Source organism: Bufo bufo, chromosome 3 (genome assembly GCF_905171765.1).
Source record: "Bufo bufo chromosome 3, aBufBuf1.1, whole genome shotgun sequence".
NCBI lineage: Eukaryota > Metazoa > Chordata > Amphibia > Anura > Bufonidae > Bufo > Bufo bufo.
Window position 1 is genome coordinate 689,642,216 of NC_053391.1, and position 19,005 is coordinate 689,661,220.

Below are 19,005 nucleotides of genomic sequence, written 5' to 3' on the forward strand. Positions count from 1 at the left end.
CAAAAACGAGTGCAAATAACATCCCCAGTGTGCTCGCATATGTCAAAGTGGTGCCGCGTTTTGGATATTGCAAAGGAACGCACGTGGGTTTTACAGCAACAAATCCATGTTTCATTTCCTTCCAACAAGGAAATAATAAAAAAAAAAAAAGCAAATCACATATAACTGTGTGCTATTGGCTTCTTTATTCTCTTGCTGGAAGAAGGTGCAGCATGACCAAAACTGCAGGCGTTTTTGACATCAGAACATGGCGGGATCCAGCAGGGATATAATCCCCGCACGCAGTACCTGACCTGTGGACAGTCAGATAACCACCCGGCAGATTCACCTGGAGATCACCTGAGACATCTGTGAGGAGGAAGTCACCTCAATGGATTGCTGCACAGTTTTGCCAGTAAAAACCAATGTGTATATATATATATATATTTTATATATTTTTTTTTTGGCACAAGCTGTATCTTGGTGTACAGTCACCTATAGCGGTTCATGTGCGATAAAACCATGCTTGTTTGAAAAAGGCTGTTTAGTCGAAAAGCGTCACATCTGTCTTTATTGTTAGTGATCAAAAATAGACCTAGTCCTTGTGAGGGATATGCTCAGAGCAGACATATATGGTAGAAAAAAAGCCTGATCCAGCAGAAGGCTAGGGCTACACGGCGACAAAGGCTACAACTACATTGCGACAATGGTGTCGCACTGCGATGCAACAGTTGCACAGAAATCTAACTTGGATGGAAGTCCCACTGAAGTGGTCTTGAATGAATTTGAGCATAAGTCACTGCCGGCATAGTAGATATCATCAATCCTAGCACCGACATTGCCTGTCTCAGGGAACACCCATGACTGTGAATACAGAGATCCTGTGTTCTGTTGATCAATGACACCACAGAAAGAACCTGTTCTAGGGAATCCAGCAGTATCCCTAAAGAAAACATCTCTGGGAAGGAAGTAGTTTTGATTTTGTCCACTTTATCTTCCATCCTAGTGTCAACAGAATCTCGCACAACTGATTTGTCAGTTTTAAAATCAGTTCTGTTTGGGAGATTACTAGAAAATAGTCTAAATAAGGAACTTGTGCGATTCCTTTTAGCCTTACAAAGGCTCCTACTTCCTCTATAATCTTAGTAAATACTCGAGGGGCCTGAGATACGTCCAAAGGTAGGGCTTTGTACTGAAGATGAAGAAGAGAACCCTGAAGCTGAGGGGTTAATTGCGGTGGATCACAGCGTTCAGTCATAGAGGCCAGGTATGGGATATGGCCGGCACATGCAGGCTATGTTTGTAATCAGGCATATTAACTATATTCATTGGTGGCGCAGTGGCCACAGTCCCTCCCCTCCTCCTCTGTTCCCATTGGTGGTCAGCGGTGGGGAGGGAGGGACTCCTCCTTCTCCACTGGGCCGACTCAGGATCACATGGTGCGTGCCGAGAGCGGCGCATGCCATTTTCTATTGCGATATGGTGATATAAACAAAATCTCTATCGTCAATTTATATAGTTTATATTGCATATCGTCTATATCGCCCACCCCTACTGAAGGCTATTCAAGCAATATGGTCCAGCCCATCTTCTCACGCCTCATCAAGAGTATTATAGGTCTTTGTTGGAGTGCTATGCCTATTGTAGACTATTACAAATTGAAAACCAAACATTGCCACCAAACTAGTTCACCCAGCATGCCTAGCCACCAAGATAGACCGCCACAAGGACATGGCGGCACCGCTGGTCATATAGACACTTACTCAGAGCCAAGTACATTCATCCAGACACTGCTGTAGGTGCGGTCAACTATTTAAACATGACAATAAAAGACACCAGTCATACCGACACGGCCACCAGGAGCCGTCCCCCATGCAGACAAGGCCGCAGAAGCAGTCAGCCATGTGGAGCTGTCCGCCGATCAACACAACCGCACTAGATAAACCCAGGACCAGAAACAGACAGCAAGAGTAGTCATCCCAGCAAGCATAAACACAGTAGCAATCAGCTCCCTAGGTACATGAGGCCAACCAGGCAACTACTAAAATGCAGCCAGCCAGCCACGCAGACAGGCACAGGCTCAAAGGGCAGCCACGCAGACAGGCACAGGCTCAAAGGGCAGCCACGCAGACAGGCACAGGCTCAAAGGGCAGCCACGCAGACAGGCACAGGCTCAAAGGGCAGCCACGCAGACAGGCACAGGCTCAAAGGCAGCCATCCATGGACTTAAAGCAGTCAGCCAGACAGGCATAGTCTCACAGGCATTCAGTCGACCAGGCATAGACTCTACAGGTGTTAGGTGACCTGTTCAGCAAACCAGTCAGACGCTGTAGGTGCAAACAAACCAAGTATAGACGCAACAGGCGTTCAGGCAAAGAATCTACAAGCAATAAGCCGACCAGGCCAAGAAGCTACAGGATGTGTTCAACCAAGCAGGCATATATGCAAAGACGTTTAGCCAAACCGGCATCAGTAATCAGAAAAAAACAACGTAACAGACGTTCAGCCAGGAAGGCCTGAAGACAGTCATCCAGTCTCCCAAAGGTAGTCAACTAGGCTCTAAAGCCTAAAGGCAGCCGATCTAAACCCCGAAACAAGAGGCAGGCAACCGGGCCCTAAAGCCTCAAGCAGACTACGGTGCCTATTAGATGACTATACCAATATAGGCCACTAGGTGGCAGCATTGTATTGGTATAGTGCAAATAAAGTGTTCAATGGTGTCTATATAGACATCAATGAACACAATAAGCAATCTAATGATTGCCAGGTATCGTCACCCAAGGTGACCTAAAAAAAAAGTAAAAAAGAAAAAGTTCAAATCACCTCCCTTTCCTTAAAATAAAAATACTTAAACAATAGAAAAATAAACATCATGGGCATCGCCGCATGCGAAAATGCCCATACTATTAAAATCTAACAATATTAATGTCATACGGCAAATGGCGTAACGGGGAAAAAATAAAAACAGCCAATTTGCAATTTTTTCTCACTTCAACTACCCAATAATGTTTTTATAAAAAGTGGTCAAAAAGAACAGATCGCCCTGCAAAAAAATGAGCCCTCACACAGCTCCGTACACATAATTACAAAAAAGTTATAGGGGTCAGAATATGGTTATAAAAAATTTTAAAAAAATCCCTCGAAGGTTTTTAAAAAAATTCTGTATTAAAACGCAAGAAAAATTATACAAGTTGGGAATCATTGTAACTGTACTGTGCCCAGAAATAATAGTAAGTGCAGGGACATCCCCCATGCCCTAAATGTCCTGCTTCTTACTTAATCAAGTCCGGACCCATGAAAGGTCCTCTTTAAACTTTTGAAACAATTCTTTCCTCAGTCCGCACTGCGCCACCAATGTTTATTATACTGGGGTGTATATAATGTTTATTACATTGACCTTCTAAGCATTCTGTATTCAGAATGCTATTAATTTCCCTTATAACCATGTTATAAAGAAAAATAATACAGCGGATAGACTTTCATCCTAGCAACCATGCGTGAGAATCGCACCGCATCCGCACTTGCTTGCGATTTTCACGCAGCCCCATTCACTTCTATGGGGCCTGCGTTGCGTGAAAAACGCACAATATAGAGCATGCTGCGATTTTCCCGCAACGCACAAGTGATGCATGAAAATCACCGCTCATGTGCACAGCCCCATAGAAGTGAATGGGTCCGGATTCAGTGCGGGTGCAATGCGTTCATCTCCCGCATTGCACCCGCGCAGAAAACTCGCCCGTGTGAAAGGGGCCTAAGGGTGAATAAGACAAGGGTTCCAGCCCCTAAGGGGGCGAATAGTAAGTAAAAAAAAAAAAACACACAAACACTAAGGCTACTTTCACACTTGCAGCAGTGTGATCCGGCGGGCAGTTCCGTCATCGGAACTGCCCGCCGGATCCGCCGATCTGGATGTGACTGAAAGCATTTGTGAGACGCATCCGGATGCGGATCCATCTCACAAATGCATTGCAAGAACGAATCCATCTCTCTGCTTGTATCTTTTTACACATTTTTGTAAGGACGGATACGGCATTCCGGTATTTTAAATGCCGGATCTGGCACGAATACATTCCTAAGGGGGCATTCAGGCAAGTCTTCAGTTTTTTTCGCGGAAGATAAAACGGTAGTATGCTGCGGTTTTATCTTCTGCCTGATCAGTCAGAATGACAGAACTGAAGACATCCTGATGCGGATTACTCTCCATTCAGAATGCATGGGGATATAACTGATCAGTTCTTTTCCGGTATAGAGCCCCTGTGACGGAACTCTATGCTGGAAATGAAAACCGCTAGTGTGAAAGTACCCTAAAATATTAAGTTTAAAACCCCCCTTTCCCAATTTTACATATAAAATATATAAACAATAAATAAATAAACATATTACATAGCGCTGCGTCCGAAAAATACAAACTATTAAATTATTAAAAAATATCTCCTATGCGGTGAGCATTCGCCATTTTTTTGTCACCTTAAAAAATAGGATAGGACTGTTCTATTATGGGCCGAACGTTTCATAAAATGCGAAATGCACGCGGCTTATTTTGGTGTTTTTTTTGGGGCGAAAGACTCCCTTTAAAGGGAACCTGTCACCTCTACTATGCTACCCTCACTGAGCATTTCTAAATGTTCATTGTGTTACCCTAAACATATAAATTACATTTTTAATTCATTTGCAGACGAATTCCATAAGTATTATGCATTTTTGTACTTCTCGCCTTTTATGCAAATTAACATAAGAGTCATATCTTACTTGTGTGACCAGAGAAGGGTCATATTTTCAAGCTCTGACTCATCTCAGGTTAATTTGCATATGTATCAAATCACTTTTTTGACCCAATAAAAGCACAGAGAGCTATGGGGACTGGATATTGTGGATGTGCTAGCAGCCATCTAGCAACCCATGTCCTCAGCTCTAAACCCAAAATCCAGGTGACAGGTTCCCTTTAACCCCTTAAGGACCTAGGACGTACCGGTACGCCCTATTTCCCGAGTCCTTAAGGACCGAGGACGTACCGGTACGTCCTGACTTAAAATCGGAACTCCGGCGCCGCAGGGGTTAATCGGAACGGGATTTCGGCTGAAATCATTCAGCCGGCATCCCGTAACAATGCAGGGGGGGGTCATTTGACCCCCCCGTATCGGCGATCGCAGAAAACCGCAGGTCAATTCAGACCTGCGGTTTTCTGCGTTTCCGGTCCATTCGGGTGTCCTGTGACCCGATGAACCGGAAAAAGACTGCGATCGGTGGCGTAATTATACACCACCTATCGCAGTCCGAGGATTTGGAGAGGCGGTGCTGGCCCTGGTGCTGAATGCCGCTGTCCAGGGTGCTGATTGGTGCAGGGGAGAGAGGCGCGAGATTCAAACTTCCTGCGCTCCTCTCTCCCCTCCTCTTCCTGTCCAGCACCCTGACCGTGCAGCACCGTCCAGAACGAGCTCCTGTGTCCCCCTAATCGGCATCCATCACCCTCCTGCACCCATCGCCACCCAGGTAGGTTAGGGTCAGTGAGGGAGAGGCACCGTTAGGCAGGGAAAGAAGGGAAAAGTAAGTTAGAAAAAAAAAAAAAAAAGTACTTTTATTCCAAACTTCCAAACTTCCATCTAACCCAGACCCCTCCTGCCACTTGCCCCCCCACCCACCCCCCACCAGCCACTTCCCCCCCCCCACCTGCCTCCCCCCCCCCACCTACCCCCCACCAGCACCCCCCACCCCCCACTCACCACCACTTTTTTTTTTCTGCGTGCGCTGACTGGCCGGCACTTTTTAGCGTCCGTCCACTGTTAGCGCATCGCCCGCCCCACCACCCCACCGACCGCTGATCAGCGTTGTACCGCTGATCAGCAAGTTTTAACTTTTTTTTTCTTTCTAACACTTGCCCATTTTTTTGCCTGGACTTTTTAGTACGCGAACACCCGTTGCCCCCACACACACGCACATATAATAAAGTTTGCCACACACGCACACCTACACGCACACACACCCATGGCCCACCGGATGTTCTCGGCCGAGGAGGCATACGCCCAGATTGCCTCCGACTCTGAGAGCCCCAGTGAGGATGAGGATGACCCCACATTCCTTTTGTCATCCGCATCCTCCTCATCATCATCTGATGACGATGAGCCACCAAGGCGGCGGAGACGCCGCCAGGCGGAGCCAGGGGCCCCACATGCTAGGGATCCTGTGGCCCACCCTAGTACGAGCCGCCCTGGGGTTCGTACTGGTTTCCCGGCCCACCAAATAAGTCCACCGGAGCCCCCTGCCGATGAACTTAGCTGGTGTCCCCCAGTGGACTTTGAGCCTGAGATTCCGGATTTTGCTGGCAATCCTGGAATCCAGATTCCCACAGTGGGGTTTACTGAAATAGACTATTTTAGTTTTTTTTTCAGTAACTCACTGGTGAATTTGATGGTGGAGCAGACGAATCTGTACGCCCAACAGTTCGTCGCTCAAAACCCAGGCTCAGTTTTGGCTAGACCCGGTGGCTGGACGCCGGTCAGTGCAGCCGAAATGAGGACATTTTGGTGCCTCGTGCTGCATATGGGTCTAGTCCAAAAACCCAGTGTCAGGCAATACTGGAGTGGGGACATACTCTACCAGACCCCACTGTACAGTATGGTCATGATACGTCACCGGTTTGAGGCCATCCGGAAATGTCTGCATTATTCCGATAATGCAGCATGTCCCCCCCGAAGTGATCCTGCCTATGACCGGCTGTATAAGATACGGCCGGTCATCGATCACTTTGGGGCCACATTTCAGCAGGCCTACGTACCTGGAAGGGAGGTCGCGGTTGATGAGTCTCTCGTTGCGTTCAAGGGGAGACTCAGTTTCCGCCAATACATTCCCACAAAGCGGGCGAGGTATGGCGTGAAGCTATACAAAATTTGTGAGAGTGCCTCAGGGTACACTTACAAATTTCGTGTGTACGAGGGGCGAGATTCCCGTATTGAACCCCCAGAATGTCCCCCCACTCTGGGTGTTAGCGGGAAACTCGTGTGGGACCTTATGTACCCACTGCTGGATAATGGTTACCACTTGTACGTGGACAACTTTTATACCAGCATTCCCTTGTTCAGGTCCCTTGCCGCCAGATCCACGTTCGCTTGTGGGACCGTGCGGAAAAATCAACGCGGCCTCCCTGCCTACCCCCTCCAGGTACCTATCCCCAGGGGTGAGACCCGTGCCCTTACCAGTGGAAACCTGTTGCTGGTCAGGTATAAGGACAAGAGGGATGTCCTTATGCTGTCCACAATCCACGGTAACGGCACCACCCCTGTCCCTGTGCGAGGTACCGCGGCAACGGTCCTCAAGCCCGATTGTATCGTCGACTACAATCGGTATATGGGAGGAGTTGATCTCTCTGATCAAGTCCTCACGCCATATAACGCCATGCGCAAAACCCGGGCATGGTACAAAAAAGTTGCGGTCTACTTGGTACAGGTTGCCATGTACAACTCTTTTGTACTATCCCGAAGCGCTGGCAGCACAGGGACATTCCTCCAGTTCTATGAGGCAGTCCTCAAAGACCTGATCTTTTCGGACCGGGAAAGAGCAGGCCGGAGTACCTCGGGAATTGGAGGCGCCCGGATCGTCCCTGGCCAACACTTTCCAGGTGTGGTCCCCCATACTGGAAAGAAGGGACGAACCCAAAAAAAGTGCAGAGTGTGTCACAAGAGGGGGATACGGAAGGACACCACTACTCAATGTGACACTTGCCCCGATCATCCGGGCCTCTGCATTATCAATTGCTTCAGGGAGTATCACACTTCCATGGAGTACTAAATTTTTATAATCCTCAACAGTCCACTAGAGAACATAAAACACTATGGCTCTCAGACTTTGGAGACACGGAAACAATTTTTCTTTCCCCAAAAAATATTAGTTTTAGAGCAGGCATCCTCAAACTGCGGCCCTCCAGATGTTGTAAAACTATAACTCCCAGCATGCCCAGACAACCTACAGCCATCAGCAGGGCATGGTGGGAATTGTAGTTTTACAATATCTGGAGGGCCGCAGTTTTAGGATGCCTGCTTAGTGTCTCCAAAGTCTGAGAGCCATACATATTGGGCATCGTCGCGTGCGTAAAAGTCGTCGCTATAAAAATAACTTTTGACCAAACGCCTCGGATGAACGGTGTTAAAAATATAAAATAAAAACTGTGCCAAAACACCAATTTTTGGGCAAAATTTCAATTTGAATCCATTTTGCCGGTAATAAAGCAAGGGTTAACAGCCAAACAAAACTAAATATTTATTGCCCCGATTCTGTAGTTTGCAGAAACACCCCATATGTGGTCGTAAATGGCTATATAGCCGCACGGCAGGGCATAGAACGAAGGGAACTCCATATGGTTTCTGGAAGGCAGATTTTGATGGACAGTTTTTTTTTTGACACCATGTGCCATTAGAAGCCCCCCCTGATGTAGCCTAGACTAGAAACTCCAAAAAAGTGACCCCATCTAAGAAACTACACCCCTCAAGGTATTCAAAAGTTACTTTACAAACTATGTTAACCCTTTAGGTGTTCCACAAAACCAAATAGTGAATGTAGAAACAATTTTAGAATTACATTTTTTTGTTACATTGCCTCAAAAAAGACTAATATAGAGCAACCAAAAATCAAATTTACCCCAAAAATAGTCCCAAAACAACAACCACCTTATCCCGTAGTTTCCTAGATGGGGTCACTTTTATGGAGTTTCTACTCTAGGGGTGCATCAGGGGGCTTGAAAGGGTACATGGTGTCAATAAACCAGTCCAGCAAAATCTGCCTTCCAAAAATGACGTTCCCCTTCTTCTATGTCCTGCTGTTTAGCCAAATAGTAGTTTACGACCACATATGGGGTGTTTTTGCAAACTACAGAATCAGGGCAACCCATTTTGAGTGTTGTTTGGCAGTTAACCCTTGTTTTACTCCTGGAAAAAATTGATTATATTGGAAAAGTTTCCAAAAAATAGAAATTTCAAAATTGTTTCTCCATCTGCCATTAACTCTTGTGGAACACCTAAAGGGTTAACAAAGTTTGTAAACCCAGTTTTGAATACCTTGAGGGGTGTACTTTCTTAGATGGAGTCACTTTTTTGAAATTTCTATTCTAGGGGTGCAACAGGGGGCTTCAAATGGGACATGGTATAAACAAAACCAGTCCTACCAAATCTGCCTTCCAAAACCCATATGGTGTTCCCCTCCTTCTATGTGCTACCGTTCGGCCAAACAGTAGTTTACGACCACATATGGGGTGTTTTTGCAAACTACAGAATCAGGGCAACCCATTTTGAGTGTTGTTTGGCAGTTAACCCTTGTTTTACTCCTGGAAAAAATTGTTTATATTGGAAAATTTTCCAAAAAATAGAAATTTCAAAATTGTTTCTCCATCTGCCATTAACTCTTGTGGAACACCTAAAGGGTTAACAAAGTTTGTAAACCCAGTTTTGAATACCTTGAGGGGTGTACTTTCTTAGATGGAGTCACTTTTTTGAAATTTCTATTCTAGGGGTGCAACAGGGGGCTTCAAATGGGACATGGTATAAACAAAACCAGTCCTGCCAAATCTGCCTTCCAAAACCCATATGGTGTTCCCCTCCTTCTATGTGCTACCGTTCGGCCAAACAGTAGTTTACGACCACATATGGGGTGTTTTTGCAAACTACAGAATCAGGGCAACCCATTTTGAGTGTTGTTTGGCAGTTAACCCTTGTTTTACTCCTGGAAAAAATTGATTATATTGGAAAATTTTCCAAAAAATAGAAATTTCAAAATTGTTTCTCCATCTGCCATTAACTCTTGTGGAACACCTAAAGGGTTAACAAAGTTTGTAAACCCAGTTTTGAATACCTTGAGGGGTGTACTTTCTTAGATGGAGTCACTTTTTTGAAATTTCTATTCTAGGGGTGCAACAGGGGGCTTCAAATGGGACATGGTATAAACAAAACCAGTCCTGCCAAATCTGCCTTCCAAAACCCATATGGTGTTCCCCTCCTTCTATGTGCTACCGTTCGGCCAAACAGTAGTTTACGACCACATATGGGGTGTTTTTGCAAACTACAGAATCAGGGCAACCCATTTTGAGTGTTGTTTGGCAGTTAACCCTTGTTTTACTCCTGGAAAAAATTGATTATATTGGAAAATTTTCCAAAAAATATAAATTTCAAAATTGTTTCTCCATCTGCCATTAACTCTTGTGGAACACCTAAAGGGTTAACAAAGTTTGAAAAAACAGTTTTGAATACCTTGAGGGGTGTAGTTTCTAGAATGGGGTCATTTTTGGGAGGTTTCTATTATCTAAGCCTCACAATATGACTTCAAACCTGAACTGGTCCATAAAAAGTGGGATTTTGAAGATTTCTGAAAATTTCAAAATTTGCTTCTAAACTTCTAAGCCTTGTAACATCCCCAAAAAATAAAATATCATTCCCAAAACAATTCAAGCATGAAGTAGACATATGGGGAATGTAAAGTCATCACAATTTTTGGGGGTATTACTATGTATTACAGAGGTAGAGAAACTGAAAATTTGAAATTTGCTAATTTTTCAAAATTTACGGTAAAAATTGTATTTTTTTATGCAAAAAAATTAACTTTTTTGACCCAATTTTAGCAGTGTCATGAAGTACAATATGTGACGAAAAAACAATCTCAGAACGGCCTGGGTAAGTCAAAGCGTTTTAAAGTTATGAGCACTTAAAGTGACACTGGTCAGATTTGCAAAAAATGGCCTGGTCCTTAAGGTGAAAATGAGCCTGGTCCTTAAGGTGAAAATGAGCCCGGTCCTTAAGGGGTTAAACCCTTAGGCCCCTTTCACACGGGCGAGTATTCCGAGGCGGATGTGATGCGTGAGTTGAACACATTGCACCCGCACTGAATACCGACCCATTCATTTCTATGGGGCTGTTCACATGAGCAGTGATTTTCACGCAACGCAGGAACCATAGAAGTGATGGAGACCCGATTATTATTATTTTCCCTTATAACATGGTTATAAGGGAAAATAATAGCATTCTGAATACAATAGTACAATAGCGCTGGCGGGGTTAAAAAATAAATAAATAATAATTTAACTCCCCTTAATCCACTTGCTCGCGCAGCCAGCATCTCGTCTCTCTCCTTTGCTGAACAGGACCTGTGGTGAGCATTCATTGCAGGAACAGGACCTGTGGTGACGGATCACGTGATGACCGGAGTGACGTCACCACAGGTCCATGGAGATGGATCATGTGATGACCGGAGTGACGTCACCACAGGTCCTGTTGAGCAAAGAAGGAGAAGCCGGGCTGCGCGATCAAGTGGACTAAGGGGAGTTAAATTTTTATTTTATTTTTTTAACCCCTCCAGCGCTATTTTAGTATGCATTCTGTATTCAGAATGCTATTATTTTCCCTTATAACCATGTTATAAGGGAAAATAATACAATCTACAGAACACCGATCCCAAGCCCGAACTTCTGTGAAGAAGTTCGGGTACCAAACATGCCGATTTTTCTCACGCGAGTGCAAAACGCATTACAATGTTTTGCACTCGCGCGGAAAAATCACGCGTGTAACCCGCAACGCACCCGCACATTTTCACGCAACGCCCGTCTGAAAGAGGCCTTAAGGACTCAGCCCTATTTCACCTTAAAGAGGACCTTTCACCTTGAAAAACATTGTGAACTAAGTATGCTGCCATGGAGAGCGGCGCCCGGGGATCTCACTGCACTTACTATTATCCCTGGGCGCCGCTCTGTTCTCCAGTTATCCCCTCCGGTATCTTTACTCACTAAGTTATAGTAGGCGGTGTCTGCCCTTGTCCTGTGGGCGTCTCCGCCCTCCTAGGCTGCAGCGCTGGCCAATCGCATCGCACAGCTCACAGCCTGGGAGGTTTTTTTCTTAGACATCGCGCTGCCTTCCATGCCATCGGGTCCCCCGCACAGCCGCATGGGGACCCGATGGCACCGCCGACCACCGCTGGTAAAAGCCGCAAACCGCAGGTCTGAATTGACCTGCGGTTTGCAGCGATCGCCGATACGGGGGGGGGGGGGGGGTCACATTTCCCTCGCAAGACTTCAGGTAATAACTTCATAAAATGATGTCTACTGTAATGAACCATTTCCCCGAACTCTGGTTTGGTTCCAAGGTAGTAATAACTTCGGCTCATTGGAGCCAATACATTCTAATACTGTACGGAGCGCTCTCTCTGTACAGTATTGAAACGAAGTTTCATCCGAAGTTAATTCGCTCATCCCGAATTATAATAGTACGTTTGTTGTTTTTGTCCCATCTAGTAAAAGTCTATAAAAAACAAGTTTATAACGATATGCAAATAAGGGCACGCAAATGATTTGCATTCCTAACCCCTCCCCCTCCTCGCCCTGTAATGATCTTGCGTCATCCTCTTCAGTTCTCTCCTGCACATTTGTTCACCGGACTGAGGCATGCGCAGTGCTCTGCTCACTATGGGAAGAGGCACAGACGTGCAATGCGCAAGCGCCATTTAAAGGGGTTGTCTCACTTCAGTAAGAACTTGCACACTATAGGAAAAAGCATCAGCCTCTCTGGTGGCCGGGACCATGGGAGCTCCCATAGGCTGGTGCTTTTTCCTATATTGTGCAAGCACAAGCACCACCACTGCTGGATTGCAGGGTGGTCGTAACCATGGAAACGAGCAGTGTATATTGTGATGGAAAAATGAATCCAGCCAGCAAAGGAGACAATATGGATAATAACACATTAGTAAGTGGCTTGTATAACTTTCTCTACATGATAAATGCCACTTACTGAAGTGAGAGGACCCCTTTAATGCCACAGCTCACCAGTAGAGGACGCGAACCGTGGCATTAATCTGCGCACGCGCACATGTCTGGGCGGGACACAGGCTACAATAAGGAGGGGTTAGGCATGCAGATCAGTGAGGGGCCTGGGTATTTGCATGCACTCATTTGCATAACATTATAAACAGATGTATTTTTTCAGCCTTACAAGTGCAGCAATAAAAATCCTGCTGATCCGCCGCTCCATCACCTCAGATAATATTAGAAATGGTCAAAGATGAGGACAACGGACCCTGGACGGACTCGCCACCCGCGGCTCCACAGCGACACGCATCTCACGACATTTTATATAATGGATTTCAATGGTGTCACAATGCAACATGCTGTAGCCATTTTTGCGGTCTATAAAACAAGTCTATTTTTTTTTTGCGAAGTCGGGGGAACGGTCCACCTCCAACCTGCAAAAAAACGCGGATCGGCTGCAGACTAAAACTAAAGCCCTTACTCACAGTACCTCAGGGTTATAGGTGACTTACGCTCCCTCGCTCTTCGGCACTGGCGTTATACGAGATTGGAAAAGCAGCGATTACAAAGCCAAAATGTCCCGGATTGAACCCAGATACATTGATAACTTGGGTCTAAACGCAGAGGTGGAGCAGTCGTACAGGTCTCTGTGGGAGGTTCGGATGCGCCCCACGTACTGTCGGGCTGCCTACAAGCGCAGGACGCTCTACGTGGCGCCTCCTCCCATCATCCTATTAGTTAGGGATTCCTTTGATATGTGTGTAACACTCAGGTTGCTGGTACACCTTGTGACAAAACGTGGTTTTTGCAACAATGGACCTACAATTAAGGCACGTTTTCTTCCAAAGAGAAAACACACGGATTACATTAATTACAAAATTGTTATGCAATTTAACCCCTTGCCGCAGGGTGGATTTGATTTAAATCAAAATTATTTAAATCACGATTTAAATCACTAGTCAGTAAGGCTTGATTTAAATCATAGTTTTCTACATAAAGACTAATTCTTGTTGGTATAACTTATAATATGCAAGTAGATGAAGATTTAACCCCTTAAGGACCGGGCTCATTTTCACCTTAAGGACCAGGCCATTTTTTGGAAATCTGACCAGTGTCACTTTAAGAGCTAATAACTTTAAAACGCTTTGACTTATCCAGGCCATTCTGAGATTGTTTTTTCGTCACATATTGTACTTCATGACACTGGTAAAATGAAGTCAAAAAAATTATTTTTTTTGCACAAAAAAAATACCTAATTTACCAAAAATTTGGAAAAATTTGCAAATTTCAAAGTTTCAGTTTCTCTACTTCTGTAATACATAGTAATACCCCAAAAAATTGTGATGACTTTACATTCCCCATATGTCTACTTCATGCTTGAATTGTTTTGGGAATGATATTTTATTTTTTGGGGATGTTACAAGGCTTAGAAGTTTAGAAGCAAATCTTGAAATTTTTCCGAAATTTACAAAAACTCAATTTTTAGGGACCAGTTCAGGTTTGAAGTCACTTTGCGAGGCTTACATAATAGAAACCACCCAAAAATGACCCCATCTAAGAAACTACACCCCTCAAGGTATTCAAAACTGATTTTGCATACATTGTAAACCCTTTAGGTGTTGCACAAGAGTTATTGGCAAATGGGGAGGAAATTTGAGAATTTGATTTTTTTGTCTAATTTTTCATTTTAACCCATTTTTTCCACTAACAAAGCAAGGGTTAACAGCCAAACAAGACTGTATCTTTATTGCCCTGACTCTGCTGTTTACAGAAACACCCAATATGTGACCGTAAACTACTGTACAGCCTCACAGCGGGGCGTTGAGTAAAAGGTGCGCCGTTTGGTTTTTGGAAGGCTGATTTTTATGGACTGGTTTATTTACACCATGTCCCATTTGAAGCCCCCCTGATGCACCCCTAGAGGAGAAACTCCCTAAAAGTGACCCCATCTAAGAAACTACACCCCTCAAGGTATTCAAAACTGATTTTACATACGTCGTTAACCCTTTAGGTGTTGCACAAGAGTTATTGGCAAATAAAGATGAAATTTGAGAATTTCATTTTTTTGCCTAATTTTCAATTTTAACCCATTTTTTTCACTAACAAAGCAAGGGTTAACAGCCAAACAAAACTGTATCTTTATTGCCCTGACTCTGCTGTTCACAGAAACACCCCATATGTGGCTGTAAACTACTGTACGGCCACACAGCGGGGCGTAGAGTGAAAGGTGCGCCGACTGTTTTTTGACACCATGTCCCATTTGAAGCCCCCCTGATGCACCCCTAGAGTAGAAACTCCAAAAAAGTGACCCCATCTAAGAAACTACACCCCTCAAGGTATTCAAAACTGATTTTACAAACTTTGTTAACCCTTTAGGTGTTGCACAAGATTTAATGGAAAATAGAGACACAATTTCAAAATTTCACATTTTTGGCAGATTTTCCATTTTAATATTTTTTTTCCAGTTACAAAGCAAGGGTTAACAGCCAAACAAAACTCATTATTTATGGCCCTGATTCTGTAGTTTACAGAAACACCCCATATGTGGTCGTAAACCGCTGTACGGGCACACGGCAGGGCGCAGAAGGAAAGGAATGCCATACGGTTTTTGGAAGGCAGATTTTGCTAGACACCATGTCCCATTTGAAGCCCCCCTGATGCACCCCTAGAGTAGAAACTCCAAAAAAGTGACCCCATTTTAGAAACTACGGGATAGGGTGGCAGTATTGTTGGTACTAGTTTAGGGTACATATGATTTTTGGTTGCTCTATATTACACTTTTTGTGCGGCAAGGTAACAAGAATTAGCTTTTTTGGCACCGTTTTTTTTTTTTGTTATTTACAACATTCATCTGACAGGTTAGATCATGTGGTAATTTCATAGAGCAGGTTGTCACGGACGCGGCGATACCTAATATGTATTACATTTTTTTAATTTATGTAAGTTTTACCCAATGATTTCATTTTTAAAACAAAAAAAAGTTTTAGTGTCTCCATAGTCTAAGAGTCATAGTTTTTTCAGTTTTTGGGCGATTATCTTAAGTAGGGTCTCATTTTTTGCGGGATGAGATGACGGCTTGATTTGCACTATTTTGGGGTGCATATGACTTTTTGATCGCTTGCTATTACACTTTTTGTGACGTAAGATGACAAAAAATTGCTTTTTTTACACAGTTTTTTTTTTTTTTTTTTTACGGTGGTCACCTGAGGGGTTAGGTCATGTGATATTTTTATAGAGTCGGTCGATACGGACGCGGCAATACCTAATATGTATACTTTTTTTTTATTTATGTAAGTTTTACACAATGATTTCATTTTTGAAACAAAAAAAAATATGTTTTAGTGTCTCCATAGTCTAAGAGCCATAGTTTTTTCAGTTTTTGGGTGATTATCTTAAGTAGGGTCTCATTTTTTGCGGGATGAGATGACGGTTTGATTGCTACAATTTTGGCGTACATGCGACTTTTTTGATCACTTTTATTACCTTTTTTTGGGAAGTAAGGTGGGCAAAATTTCAATTTCATCATAGTTTTTTATTTTTTATTTTTATGGCGTTCACCGTTCGGGTAAAGTAACATGACCGTTTTATAGATCAGGTCGTTACGGACGCGGCGATACCAAACACTGCCGCTGCGCGTGTGCGCGCGCGGTACCGTGCACTGCCGCTGCGCGTGTGCGCGCGCGGTACCGTGCACTGCCGCTGCGCGTGTGCGCGCGCGGTACCGTGCACTGCCGCTGCGCGTGTGCGCGCGCGGTACCGTGCACTGCCGCTGCGCGTGTGCGCGCGCGGTACCGTGCACTGCCGCTGCGCGTGTGCGCGCGCGGTACCGTGCACTGCCGCTGCGCGTGTGCGCGCGCGGTACCGTGCACTGCCGCTGCGCGTGTGCGCGCGCGGTACCGTGCACTGCCGCTGCGCGTGTGCGCGCGCGGTACCGTGCACTGCCGCTGCGCGTGTGCGCGCGCGGTACCGTGCACTGCCGCTGCGCGTGTGCGCGCGCGGTACCGTGCACTGCCGCTCCGCGTGTGCGCGCGCGGTACCGTGCACTGCCGCTGCGCGTGTGCGCGCGCGGTACCGTGCACTGCCGCTGCGCGTGTGCGCGCGCGGTACCGTGCACTGCCGCTGCGCGTGTGCGCGCGCGGTACCGTGCACTGCCGCTGCGCGTGTGCGCGCGCGGTACCGTGCACTGCCGCTCCGCGTGTGCGCGCGCGGTACCGTGCACTGCCGCTCCGCGTGTGCGCGCGCGGTACCGTGCACTGCCGCTCCGCGTGTGCGCGCGCGGTACCGTGCACTGCCGCTCCGCGTGTGCGCGCGCGGTACCGTGCACTGCCGCTCCGCGTGTGCGCGCGCGGTACCGTGCACTGCCGCTCCGCGTGTGCGCGCGCGGTACCGTGCACTGCCGCTGCGCGTGTGCGCGCGCGGTACCGTGCACTGCCGCTGCGCGTGTGCGCGCGCGGTACCGTGCACTGCCGCTGCGCGTGTGTGCGCGCGCGGTACCGTGCACTGCCGCTGCGCGTGTGTGCGCGCGCGGTACCGTGCACTGCCGCTGCGCGGGTGCGCGCGCGGTACTGTACACTGCCGCTGACCGTGTGCGCGCGTGGTACTGTACAGTGCCGCTGCGCGTGCGCGCGGTACTGTACACTGCCGCTGTATGTGTGTACGGTACTGTACACCAGGGCTCGACAAATCCCAGGCGCCAGGTTGCCATGGCGACCAGGAATTTAGTCCTGGCGCTTGGGTATTTGTCAGCCCGTTTTCAAAGGTGCCCGGGCGATGGGCGCGGAGCTGCCGTTCTGTCCGGAGGCAGCACCGTTTGAAACAGCTCCTCAGTCTGAGTCAGTGAGTCACAGCACACAGAGAGCGAGACGCTGGCAGCAGGGAGGGGAGGGACCCGGGAGGAGTGTAATCTGATCCTAGAGTGGAAGCTGCTTATGCCAGCCCCTCCCCGCCCACCAACCAATCAGAGCTGAGGCAAGGACTAGCAGCTCTGGGTCACTGACACAAGTACAGGAGGGAGTCTAGAAAGAATCGAATGAGTCTCAGGTTAAAAGAATCCGACTTAGGCCTCATGCACACGACCGTTGTTTTGTTCCGTGTCCGTTGTTCCGTTTTCCGTGATTTTCTGCGGACCCATTGACTTTCAATGGGTCCGTTGAAAACTCGGGAAATGCACCGTTTGTCATCCGCCTCCGTGAGCCATGTTTCCAGTCCGTCAAAAAAATATGACCTGTCCTAATATTTTCACGGACAACGGTTCGCGGACCCATTCAAGTCAATGGGTCCGTGAAAAAAAACGGAGGCACGCAAGATTGTCATCCGCGTCCGTGATCCGTGTCCATTTTTTTCCTATCATTTTCAAGGCAAACTTTACTTAGATTTTTTCTTTCACTTTTCATGTCTGGTGATGCTTTAAAAATCAAGGAAGACACACGGAAACAAAAGGGGATCACGGAACGACGGAACCCCGTTTTGCAGACCGTGAAAAAATACTGTCATGTGCATGAGGCCTTAGGCTACTTTCACACTAGCGTTCAGAACGGATCCGTCTGCATTATAACTTTACAGACTTTACATTGAAAGTCAATGGGGAACGGATCCGTTTGAAGATTGAGCCATATGGTGTCATCTTCAAACGGATCCGTCCCCATTGACTTACATTGTAAGTCTGGACGGATCCGCTTGCCTCCGCACGGCCAGGCGGACACCCGAACGCTGCAAGCAGCGTTCAGGTGTCCGCTCACTGAGCGGAGCGGAGGCTGAACGCCGCCAGACTGATGCATTCTGAGCGGATCCGCGTCCACTCAGAATACATTAGGGCTGGACGGATGCGTTCGGGGCCGCTTGTGAGCCCCTTCAAACGGAGCTCACGAGCGGACACCCGAACGCAGGTGTGAAAGTAGCCCTAGGGCTCTTTCACACTTGCGTTCTTTTCTTCCGGCATAGAGTTCCGTCGGGGCTCTATGCCGGAAGAATCCTGATCAGTTTTATCCTAATGCATTCTGAATGGAGAGAAATCCGTTCAGGATGCATCAGGATGTCTTCAGTTCCGGAACGGAACGTTTTTTGGCCGGAGAAAATACCGCAGCATGCTGCGCTTTTTGCTCCGGTCAAAAATCCTGAACACTTGCCGCAAGGCCGGATCCGGAATTAATGCCCATTGAAAGGCATTGATCCGGACTTAAGCTAAACGTCGTTTCGGCGCATAGCCGGAGCCGACATTTAGCTTTTTCAGAGTGGTTACCATGGCTGCCAGGACGCTA